The sequence below is a fragment of the Palaemon carinicauda genome, chromosome 28 (genome assembly GCF_036898095.1).
Source record: "Palaemon carinicauda isolate YSFRI2023 chromosome 28, ASM3689809v2, whole genome shotgun sequence".
In the NCBI taxonomy this organism is placed as follows: domain Eukaryota; kingdom Metazoa; phylum Arthropoda; class Malacostraca; order Decapoda; family Palaemonidae; genus Palaemon; species Palaemon carinicauda.
Genome location: NC_090752.1, coordinates 79,476,398 through 79,486,397, shown reverse-complemented (window position 1 = coordinate 79,486,397; position 10,000 = coordinate 79,476,398). Strand labels below are relative to the sequence as shown.

The 10,000-nt window shown below is 32.1% G+C and overlaps 1 protein-coding gene across 1 annotated transcript in view; it reads left to right on the top strand.

The window, feature by feature from the left end:
- Positions 1-10,000, top strand: part of LOC137621901 (uncharacterized) — a 341,038-nt gene that overhangs the window by 89,273 nt on the left and 241,765 nt on the right. The window lies entirely within an intron of this gene.

Here is a 10,000-nt window from a genome sequence, read left to right as displayed (position 1 = left end):
GCTCTTTTTATGTTTATTAGTATTAGTCCCATTATTATTCTTTCCATAGTTCTTTGAGTTATAACCAGCCTATGCTCTCAGGTTTAGTAATGCTACAAGTTTCTGATACATAAGTTAAAACTGGTAGAACCATTTGATTAAATACTTTTTTCTTTAGAGAAACACGCTTTTTATTTTCAAAATCTCTTTTTGTTTATCAAATATTCTCCATCCCATGCTTATCTTTCTTTTAATTTCAGTTTCGTGTCCTGAAGAAACACTTAACTCTCTGACCTAAGTATGTATATTCATTAAACATTTATAGAGGTTTGTGCATAACTCTTCTTTATTGTGCCATAGCCTCTGTACCATGGTCTTCTACTGTCTTGGGGTTGAGTTCTCTTTCTTAAGGGTACACTCGAGCACACTATTCTATCTTATTTTTCTTCCTTTTTATTTTCAAGTTTATATATCTTACATATGAAAGATTTACCTTAATGTTGTTGTAGTTCTTAAAATTCTCTTGTAGTTTATTTCTTGATTTTCTTTCCTAACTGGGCTATCTTCCCTATTGGAGCGCTTGGTCTTATAGCATCCTGCTAAGTAATAATAATAATGAAAATTATATTAATAATAATATTTTCTATCATCTTTTGCAATTCTACCCATGCTTAGTAATGATGGGAGGAATAATATATACATTATACATACATACACACACATATGAGTCTAAAACTATATATATATATATATATATATATATATATATATATATATATATATATATATATATGTTTATATATATGCATATATATATATATATATATATATATATATATATATATATATGCATATATATGTATATATATATGTATATATATATATATATATATATATATATATATATATATATATATATATATATATATATACATACACACATTGATCTGAAGAATCTTTATTTAGAGGATATTACAAATAATATTCGTCCCGATCACTGCCCCAAGACATATTAGCCAAAGGCTTTCCTACCTTTGATCTTAGAAAGTCACTCTGATCAGCGACCTTGTTACTGCTATTAGCTTGAAATACACGTATTTAGTTACATTCTTGTTTTGATTAAGTAACTTTTTTTGGCTGTATGAAACACATCACACACAACGCATGTATGTATTTATGTATGTATGTATGTATGTATGTATATATATATATAGATATATATATATATATATATATATATATATATATATATAGATATATATATATATATATATATATATATATATATAGATATATATATATATATATATATATATATATATATCTATATATATATATATATATATATATACATACAGTATATATGTGTGTGAATATATATACATATAAATATATATATATATATATATATATATACATATATATATATATATATATATATATATATATATATATATATATACATATATATATATATATATATGTGTGTGTGTGTGTGTGTGTATATATATAGATATATAGATATATAGATATATATATATATATATATATATATATATATATATATATATATATATATAGATAGATAGATATAAATATATATATATATATATATATATATATATATATATATATATATATATATATATATATATATATATATATACTCCCATCATATACATGTATAAGATATACACACAATCACAAAACTATAACGAACACAAAACTCTCATCTCTCTCTCTCTCTCTCTCTCTCTCTCTCTCTCTCTCTCTCTCTCTCTCACGCTTTTCATGTTCCTCGCAACCCCCTACACCAGAAAAGAGGTCTGGATCAATGATCTCCTTAATACCTTGAATAAAGACATATATAAAAATAGTTATATTACCCTGCAACCGTATTATCTAGCCTTGAACCATTGCAGTATCAGTAAAAAAAAGACAAGATAATGCTGCGACTGTAAAAGAAATAACAAGAGAAAAGTATATCTGAACCTCGCGCACCGGGGTAGGTTTCAGTCGCAAATCGGGGTAATTGAAAAATACGGTAAGAGGGCGGCAGCCCGATACGCAATGCAACACCACTTTGCTTGATTTACACTTGGCAGTTAGTGGAATCCAATACCATCTATATCTCAGGCGCATCATTCGTTCTCTTCTTTAATCTTCCAATTATTCCATTTCTATGCTTGAATTTTTCTGTTGTGAATACAACTGCAATCTTTTTGCTCGGCAGATATTCTATTGCAAATGATACTGTGATATGTTGTTTGATAAATATTCTATTGCAGATAATACTTAGATCTGTTGCTCGACAGATTTTGCCATGTTGCAAATCATAGATCGATGCGTTGCCTGAGATATTTGCTGTTGCAAATATATCGAACCAATACAAGCCAGATTTCCTATTGCAAATGATATACCAACATCATATACTTGCGTTACAAGGCGGATTTTGCGTTGCAAATTGTACTGTGAAGTTTTAAACTACAGATTTAGTATTAGAAATTATACTGCAATATTTTTTCTGTTTTTTCGTCAGATTTTATGTTGCAATTTATATCATCTACGGAACAATTATTGTGACGTGTTGGTCGGCAGATTTATTGCTGCAAATGATAGTGCGATCTATTATCCGGCATATCTGCTATAACAAATTACTTATTAAAAAATAATACGATCTTTCGCTTGGCAGATATTCATTACGCACAAATTTTATATTGTAGACAGTCTTGTGTTCTGTTTCCCATATAACGCCTCATCTCTATATTGAATCACTTAGAGTTTATATTGAATCAGATGTTCTTTATAGAATAATCTTCAATGCTATGGGTCAGCCTCTCTCTCTCCTCTCTCTCTCTCTCTCTCTCTCTCTCTCTCTCTCTCTCTCTCTCTCTCTCTCTCTCTCTCTCCTGTGGTTCACGTTGTAACCTGGTAATTTTGTATCATGGCCTGTACGACTTCTTTATCTTCTATGTTTGTACAATTATATATGCATATGTGTCCATATTAATGAATTTCATGGGATATTTTAATCAATTTCCCATCATAATTTTAATTAATTCATATAAAAGTTTTTACATACAAGAGTACTTATTGACCGTATGGATAATTTTAGGATAATTTATATCCTTACATTCCGGTTCGTGTCGTTTCCCCCAAAATATGGGAACGTTTTTCCTTTAACGTTTATAACTGCTCGAGATTGAGGTCATTCGTATTTCCTGCAGCGAAGAGAAAATCAAGGCAAACAATATGAAAAAAAAACAGCGGAAGATAAGAATCCGGAGGGAAAGTTTAGTAAGAGGAAATAAGACACACACGACAAGAAAGATATGATCAAGTAAATGGCAGGAAGAAGGCCATCTCCGATATCCCCAATTGGAAGAGATTCCATTCGGTTTCCTTGAGTTGGTCCTGGAATTGGGAAAGAGAGAGAGGGGGGGGGGGGGGTGAGGGAAAGATCTCGGAGCTATTGGCGAGTAAAAGGGTGGGGGGGAAGAGATCATGGAACTATTGGGACGGGGAGAAGGAAGAAGAGGAAATCACGGCGGTATACAACCCCCCCCCCCCCCACCCTTTTCCTTCTTTTTTGAAAATCGCCAGCCAAGTTATACGAAATCAATGGGTGAAACTTATGTGTCTTATGATTGACTCGGATCAGCGAAAGACATCTCTTTGACATGTCGGGCTCCAATGGACTTGGGGCAGCAATGGCTTTTTCGCTCTCTGTCAGATCGATGGGGATTGAAAGGATCATTTTTCAATGCTATCCATCTTTCATCCATTTTATGGGACTGACGGTTAACGTTATGAGATTGTATATATATATATATATATATATATATATATATATATATATATATATATATATATATATACACTTCTATATACATTATATATACATACTTGTATGCATACACAAACACACACACACACACACGCACATATATATATATATATATATATATATATATATATATATATATATATTGATATATATACATAGATATACATATATATATATATATATATATATATATATATACATATATATATATATATATATATATATATATATATATATATATATATATATATATTAACTAGCCTCAAATTTGATGAATATTTGTAGGGCGTGAAAGAGACCAACTATCCATGTTGACAAGTAGGTGATTTACACAATCTTTTAACTTAATATGATTAAAAAATTACGGATATACGTATTGTCTGAGAAAAAATGACTCAGACATATATAAAGTCAGTGGTAAGGAAAAGATTAAAAGAAATATTACTGTGTAGTACAAAAAGAATGTAAAAGGCACTGACTTGTAAGTATGTATATACGTACATTATGTATGTATGTATGTATGCATGATTATTAACCGAAAACAGTTCGAAAGTTCGCAGTATCGAAAACAGAAATAGAAAAGATAATTTTAAGATGGCCATCACTTATCCGCTTACGAACTTGAGTCGAAAAGAAAACTTCTCAAAGGAAGTTCATTGATAGGGACTGAAATTGTGACAGTAAATTTAAGCAATTTTCTACTGAAATTGACAGTAAATTTAAGCAATTTTCTACTCAAATTGTGACAGTAAATGTAAACAATTTTCTGTCTTTCAATGAAACTAGTAAAACACACATACACACACGAACAAAAATGTATACATTCCTGTCAACTGCCATGGATCATGGGTGAGACTCCTGCAGTTTAGCCTCGTATCACGCACTCAGGCGCAGTTACCACAATCTCACGCCTTGTGGAAAAAAAAAACATACACACACACTAAATTAATAAATAAAAACAATTATCGATAACACACGGCATAACGTTTGATAAACATGTCAATAAACTTGTGCAGCATATGTTTTGTTCATGGCCATGACATTTACAGTTTCGAACAGTTGCTATATTTCATTAACCAAAAAGGACAACGTAGACAAGGGACAAGTATCTTAATCGGACAGTTGTGATGTATTTTATTATGTATATCACATCTACTAGAGATGGATAAGAACTGGAATTTTGAAATCTAATTTATTTGGAAATGTGATTTAGTGATTAGTTTTAATGTGAACTTGGTGAAAATTATCATGAGCATTCCTGTGAAAAAAAAGGTAAAATCATTTTCTGACTTGATAACTATATACCAACATAATATTACATGCAAACAGAAATTATTGGAGAATTTCTTTTGTCCCCTTAACCAGGTATGTGAATTTAGGTCATTATATTATCTGTTGCAGGCAATGCATTTTTTGGAAAATAATGCCACCAGAAAAGCCTCCAAATGCCCCTCAAATACATTAAGAATGAGCTTTTGGCTGGAGAGTTGGGGTGGCAAAGGGTTTTCCTGGACCAATCACGGTCCATGGAACCTGGCTTAAATATCTCACGCATTGACATCAGAAGGGATTAACAGCTGTGTATACTAACTATATATATGTATATATATATATATATATATATATATATATATATATATATATATATATATATAAATATATATATATATATGTATGTATATATATATATATATATATATATATATATATATATATATATATAAATTTGTTGATTTCAATGGACACAACCACACACATATACATAATATATAACATCATCATCATCAGCCATTGCTATATCACTGCAGGACAAAGGCTTCAGAGATGTCCTTCCTTTAAAGTCTTTCAATGCCAGTCTATACCCGCAAAATTTCCTTAGTTCGTCAATCTAACGACTTCTCTCCGTTCCCCTGCTTTACAGAAGATTATAAAAAGGCTTCTTTTGTCTTTGTTGGTGATTTTAATGGTTAGTTCTATCTCTCCTACCGATCGTCATGGATTAAGAGCTTTAGACTTTGCCTCTGAATCAGGTTGTGAGCAAATCATAAATGAAGCTACTCACAGGTCTGGTAATTGCTTGGACCTCGTATACACTGACTCCACTGGAGTTGTAACTAGTAAGGTTGGTTCTCCAGTCGGGACATCTGATCATGCCGTGATTTCATTAGTAGTGAAGACTGAGCAGCCTGTCCCTGATATATCATACTCTTGTAAAATTTATATGAAATCCCAAGCTGACTGGAATGGGATTTTGCATGATCTTTTGTGCTTGAATTGGTCACAATTATATAGTAGTGTAGATCCTGTTGTCCCTATGAATGTGAATCTAGTCAACATAATTGATAGGCGTATCCCTTCTTGTGTGCTAAGGTACCGATTGAAGGACAAACCGTGGTTCAATGATGATTGTAGACGTGCTTATTTGGAGAAGCAGGAGGCCTATCACCTTTGGAAGGGTAACAGATCAGATTTGACCTGGAACAACTATACTCAGCTTCGAGCTTTTGCTCAGAGAGTTTATGCCTCAATTGAAAAGGAGTACAATTTAACCATAAAAGAAACCCTTTCTGGTACAACTCAGGAACATAAATGGTGGTCTACCCTTAAATCGCCACTCTTTGGTGTATATGCAACAGTTCATCCTTTAATTAAACCAGATGGCTCAGTCACTCACTGTCCAAAGAAAAAGGCAACCCTTTTGGCTGATGTTTTTGACAGTAACCAGACTAATGAAAAACTTGAACTTCCTCATTCCCGTTTTCCCGAGGCTAAACTAACTAGTTTAGCTTTCCCATCTCGTGAGATTAAAGCTCTGTTGATGGACCTTGATGCTTATGGAGGTGTAGACCCAAATGGTATTTTTCCTTTGTTTTTTATAGACAGCAGATTTCTTGGCTCTAAAGTTATCTGTTATTTTGCGCAAGTTAGCAAGAAGAGGAGATTTTAGCACTTGTTGGAGAATTGGTAATGTTACTCCTCTATGTAAATGTGTTTGTGGTAGCTCAAGTCCCACTGATTACCGCCCAATTTCCATAACTCCCATAATATCTAAAATTTCTTGGAACATCTTCTGGCAAAATGTTTTAATAGGTTTGCTGAAGGTAATCATCTATTCCCTAGTTTGCAATTTGGTTTTCGTAAAGGCCTTGGAGCATGTGATGCCCTTCTTACAATCTCCAATGCTGTACATAAATCCCTTGATTGTGGTCAGGAAGTTCGTATGATTGTCCTTGATTTTAGTGCTGCCTTTGACCGTGTTGATCATGAGGCCCTTGTTTTCAAACTCAAACAGTTGAGAGTGGGTGGGTCGTTTCTTAGCATTATTATTGATTTTTTAAGTAATAGATCTCAAAGGGTTGTTGTTGATGGGCACCATAGAGAGTATAGGAATGTGATATCCGGTGTTCCACAGGGTAGTGTTCCTGGCCCATTACTTTTCATACTATATACACATAACATGTGGTTTGGTCTAGAAAAAAAGCTTGTTGCATATGCAGATGATGCTACTCTCTTTGCATCAATTCCATCCCCTGAATGTAGATCTGGGGTTGGTGAATCCCTTAATAGAGATTTAGCTAAAATTAGTGCATGGTGCAAATTATGGGGTATGAAGTTGAATCCTAACAAAACTCAAAGTATGATTGTAAGTAGGTCAAGGACGGTGGCTCCTCAACATCCGGATCTCAGTATTGATAGTTTCTTTAAATTTGTATGACTCTTTTAAAATTTTAGGTGTGATTCTTGACAGCAAATTTACTTTTGAGAAACACATTAGGTCTGTGTCTTCTTCAATTGCAAAAAAATTGGCTTATTGAGAAAGTCTTACAAGATTTTCGGTGATCAATCTATTCTGAAAAAGTGTTTTAATTCTTCCATTCTACTTTGTTTTGAGTATTTTTCTCCTGTCTGGTGTTCAGCTGCTGATTCTCATCTTAATTTGTTGGACAGAAACTTACGGTCTATTAAATTTCTTATTCCTGACCTAGATAATAATCTTTGGCACCGTCGTTCAATTAGTTCATTATGCATGTTGCATAAGATTTTTCATAACTCTGACCATCCTTTACATTCAGATTTCCCTGGACAATTCTATCCTGTTCGTAATACTAGGCAGGCAGTTAATTCTAATAGCCAGGCCTTCTCCATCATGAGGCTCAATACTACACAGTATTCTAGAAGTTTTATTCCAGCTGTAACCAAGTTGTGGAATGATCTTCCTAATCGGGTAGTTGAATCAGTAAAACTTCAAAAGTTCAAAGTTGGAGTAAATGCTTTCATGTTGACCAGGTTGACATGAGTCTTTTTTTAGTTTATATATGACATATCTGTTTTTGACGTTGTTAATAGTTTATATAGGACATATCTGTTTTGACGTTGTCACTTTTTTTAGAATGATTTATTGTTAATTTATTCTCATCATTTATTTATTTCCTTATTTCCTTTCCTCACTGAGCTATTTTTCCCTGTTGGAGCCCTTGGGCTTGTAGCATCTTGCTTCTCCAACTAGGGTTGTAGCTTGGCTAGTAATAATAATAATAATAATAATAATAATAATGATAATAATAATAATCTCTAGGGACTCATTCTGTTATTCTTCTTGTCTATCTATTAACTGCCCTTCTCAATATATGGCCTGCCAATGTCCATTTATCTATCTAACATGTAAGAATATCCTCTACTCTAGTTTACTCTCTTGCTCATGTTGCTCTTTCTGTTTCTTACTGTTATTCCTATCTATCTATCTATCTATCTATCTCTCTCTCTATCTATCTATCTATCTATCTATCTATATATATATATATATATATATATATATATATATATATATATATATACAATAGTAGTTTGAAATGGTTAATCATCAGGCTTTTGGAGTGGGCGAGGGTTAAAAATGGACAACTACATGTCTTTCTCCAGTGTGATTGCAACGCATTAAATCCCTCGACATCTTATTCACAATTTACGTAAATGGACCAATAGGTTTAAATGAACTTCGGCCGTGTAGCCTTTTCCTAGCCCAGAATTTGACCCTAGGTTCTGTTATAAGAAACGGGTGTGTCTTAGCTACAAGACATCCTGATACTGGCCTCGGTCTAATTAAACTTCGATTTGTTGTATCAAATAATCAGCTCCTTTGTGAAGAAGCTTCTCCGATGTGTAAAGCTGACTTAGTAAATTCCACCATAATGCCTGACTTTACATCTCTGGTAGCGAAAGTTGGGTTTTTATCTAAAATAACTGAGCTGGTAAAAAAATCTTCGAATATGTTTGTATGAATGTAAATAATATTTGTATATATATATATATATATATATATATATATATATATATATATATATATATATATACATATATATATATATATATATGTATATATATATATATATATATATATATATATATATATATATATATGTATACTTCATGGAACACAGGATGAAAGTCAAACTATATTTTCTTCCTAATGCTAATTTCCATTTTATTAAAACGTTTTGTTATGATTTCTCAAGAACTATTTCACTAGACTTTGATTTAGAACATACCCTTACAATTTCTATCGTATTGAAAAGAAAATCTACTGGCTCATTGCTACTTAATGGACAAATCGCTTAAGTTTTAATGTAAGGTTCTGTCCCTTACGTGTCTTCTTTGTGATCAGTTGTTTCTCTTCCCCAAAGCCGCTTGGTTTTCATATCGTTCTTATCTTATCTCAGAAGTCTGGGGGAATTTCTTTCATCCCTTTAAGGGATTTTCTTAATCCTCTTCTGCCTTTTGGTTTGCTCTGTCTCTTTGGTTTCCACAGTTATTCTGACTTCCGACCAGAAGATCCCTTTTTCTAAAGGGTTATTTACTTGTAATTTAATCTTACTCAACTGATGCGTGCTAAATCTCTCTCAAGATTGTTTCTTTATACATTTTTAGAAACGAGCAAAGAGGTATGTATATAATTAATAGATTCACATCAATATTCGGGTTTTAATGCTTGCAAAAGTATGATGACTAGACTGAAGTTGTTATACAAGTATATTAAATGATGTTAATATGATGCTAATCTATCAGTATAGGGTAAATTAAGCTTTAACATTGATAAATACATAAAAATTAACATTTATATCCAGCCGTAGCTCCTTGCGTTTGAGTGAAAAGAAGAAATGTCCAATCAACAAACCTTTT